Genomic DNA, 3,046 nt, shown 5'->3' with positions numbered 1-3,046 from the left:
TGTCTGCCTCTTCGGCAATGTGTTTAGCTTCTTTCAGCTGGATTTCCTGGAGCTCCATCTTTTCTTCATCTTTTAGGGCCTGGTTTTCAATGACCTTCATACCTCTCTCACTCTCGTCAGCAGCTTTCTCAGCTTCCTTCAGCTTCTGCAGGGCAGTGGCCAGGCGCTCCTGTGCACAGTCCAGCTCCTCTCCAACCAGCTGGATCCTATGGTTCAAGGAGGCTACCTCTGCCTCAGCCTGTTCCTGAGCCCGCCTTTCTCCCTCCACTTCCCGCTGGAGGCGTTCAGCCCTCTCCTCTGCATCATCGGCCTGCTGCTGAAGAACCTGGATCTTGGGCTTCACCGCCTCGATGGTGGTGATCCCAGCCATAGTGCCCACCCAGCAACCTCTTGGTCTTGGTCCCAGCCTCCGTGGTTAAGCGCTGCAGCCTCTTTTTTTTTTTTTTTCTGGAACCAGGGATTGAACTCAGGCCCTTGCGTTTGCCAGGGAAGCGCTTATTCCACTGAGCCATCTCCCCGGCCCCTATAATATCTTTAAATACATTTATTTCTTTCTTATAAAAGTGTCTGTAGCCTTTTTTCCAGCTTTTGATGTACTTAGTAATTATTTATGCCGAGTGACTCTGTAGGGCAATTCTAGAGCTTCTCGCTCCCGTCTGACCATCTCTCAGTTAGCATCTCAGTCACCCACCCCATCTCTCCCGCCCACTTCTATCCCCAGCCTCCAGAAACTGCCATTGTCTTCTCAGGTTGTAGGCGGTCCACGGTAGGAGACACTTCCAGGTCCTTGTCTCATCCAAGAAGCCAATATTTGTAATCCCAAAGTTACGTTATTGGAATCCCATCAAGTTGATTCCAATCTACCACTTTCAATGCAACCCAAGGTGAAAATAAAGACACTAAATTATATCTTCAATCATCGGGGAGTCAAGGGGCTCTAAGTCCAGCCATGAAGATGGCTTTCTGGAACCAAGAGAGCGACCCAGGGCCTCACCCGGTTTTATTCAATGGGGGAGTGGCTTGAGGATTGACTGAGAATTGTGGGAAAGGGACTACTATGAGCTGAGCTAGGTGGGTGGCCTACATTTACCTCTGTGATATGCAGAGAGAGTAATCTGCATTATATGGTATCTAATGTTTTGGTAAGTCTGGTGCTTCAGCTTTGGTGTAGCCTTTCAAGCCCCCGGAAGTCCTAGCCTCTGTCTTGAGGCCCCATCCCAGCAGGCGCCGCGAAGCATTAGCTCTACCGTCCTGTCTCAACCCAGCTCACATTAAAGAGCAGCAGGTGTAGGTTACCAGTGAAACATGCACGCCACCTTCAAAGACTATCACCAGCACCTCAGCTAGACCAATACACATTGCTTAAGGCCAACTGAAGAATAAACAGGAGTCCTAGCCAGCTCTGTGCATAACAATACGAGGAAATAGGGTCAGGCTCAGCCAAAATGGAGACAATCGCTCTTCTTAAGGAGAGCCGCTCAGGTGGTCCTCCACAGTCCACTCTTCTGGATTCCACACCAGTGTGATCATTCCGCACTAGTGTTTCTGTGCCCAGCTTATTTTGTCCATCATAATGATTTTCGGTTCCACCCATATGGTTGCAAATGAGGGGATGCTAGGATTTTCACGGCCAGATATTACGCTGCTGTATGCGCGACATATGCGAAATATGACTTCAGAGTGTCCTTCTCTGTTCTGTAGGGCTTTGGTTTCTGTGAGAGTTCAGCCAGAGAACCTTTGTACAAAGTAGCAAGTGCTGGTGCAAAAGTAGCAGATAAAGGACACATATGAAAAGCGTGAACACCAAAAATAAGCACTGACCTAGTACCTTTGTATTTTGCTACTGCTCTGGTTTTATCTAGAAGTATTTGAATAATGTAAACTAGGGCATAGGAGAGAGGAAGGCTATTTTATTTCCTTGCACTTTCCATGACTTACCCATAAAACTAGGAGATGTACTCAAATGAAGACACCATCATTCATTGAAGGAATTGCCCATGGATGGAAGAACCCCCTTTAGAACTTAGAAATTACCTATGTCTTTGGATTTACCCTTTAATACATACCTACTACTGAAATGTACCTCACAGTAAATCATCTTCTGAAAAGAAGCAAAAACTCAATAAGTCAAAAACTTTCCTACGGAAATGTTGTAAAGCCAGGCACACACTGGTTGAGGGTATAGGTCATGAGTGGCACGGGTGGCTTTTAGTCCCAGCTCTTTTTCTCAAGGCCTACAGATGAATTTCTCTGATTTCAGTATTCTCTGGTATGAGTTTAAAATAAGAATCATCTACCGTAGGGTGGTTTTATGCAAAGAAAAGACAAGCAAACAATTCAAATGCTGAAACCCTTGTTGCAGTAGCTATAATGGTGGCTTCTACGGGCCTGAGTCTTATAGGCTACGAAATATGACCTTTGGAGAGCTGCAGGCATGTGCCTCTAGGACTTTCCAGCCCCCTGGAACTGAGCAGTCATTTGGTGAGGCCCACATGGAAAGGCCTTTGGAAGAGAGAAGAGGCGTTTCACTGAGCGCCATAACTGAGGTCTTCCTGGACAGAACCAAGTGGCAGCCAGCGCGGAAGCTATCCTGGGCCATCAGTAATGTTTAAGACCAAGTATAACTGCAGCTGCAGCCAATAACACCCTGCAGAACCATCCAGCTGAGCCCAAGCTTCCTGCAAGATCATGAAAATAATCAAACACAGTTGGGTTGAGCCATTAACTTATAGAGTGGTTTATTTTAAATTAAATTTAATTAATTAATTAATTAATTTGTGCAGTACTGGGGATTGAACTCAGCATCCTGCACTTGCCAGACAAGCACTTATTCTACTGAGCTATCTCCCTGGCCCTAGGGTGGTTTATTAAGCAAACTATATGGAAAGACTTAGACTCAAGGGTATGCAGTAGCACAGGTCAATATCCATTTAACACAGGATGCCAAATAAAATTATGATTTCTATGCAAATATCAGTTCCACTGAAAAACGTTTCACTTATTTATTATTGGAAATGCAAATTTGTAGATATACAGCTACTTTCTC

General features: G+C 45.5%; 1 pseudogene; it reads right to left on the bottom strand.

Annotated features, from left to right (window-relative positions):
* Positions 1-370, bottom strand: part of LOC105741202 — a 9,560-nt pseudogene extending 9,190 nt beyond the window's left edge.
* Between the last annotated feature and the right edge of the window lie 2,676 nt (positions 371-3,046).

Source organism: Octodon degus, unplaced genomic scaffold, assembly GCF_000260255.1.
Source record: "Octodon degus isolate 3935 unplaced genomic scaffold, OctDeg1.0 scaffold00329, whole genome shotgun sequence".
Lineage (NCBI taxonomy): Eukaryota > Metazoa > Chordata > Mammalia > Rodentia > Octodontidae > Octodon > Octodon degus.
Note: the sequence above shows the minus strand (reverse complement) of the source record. Positions and strands in the feature narration are given on the sequence as shown.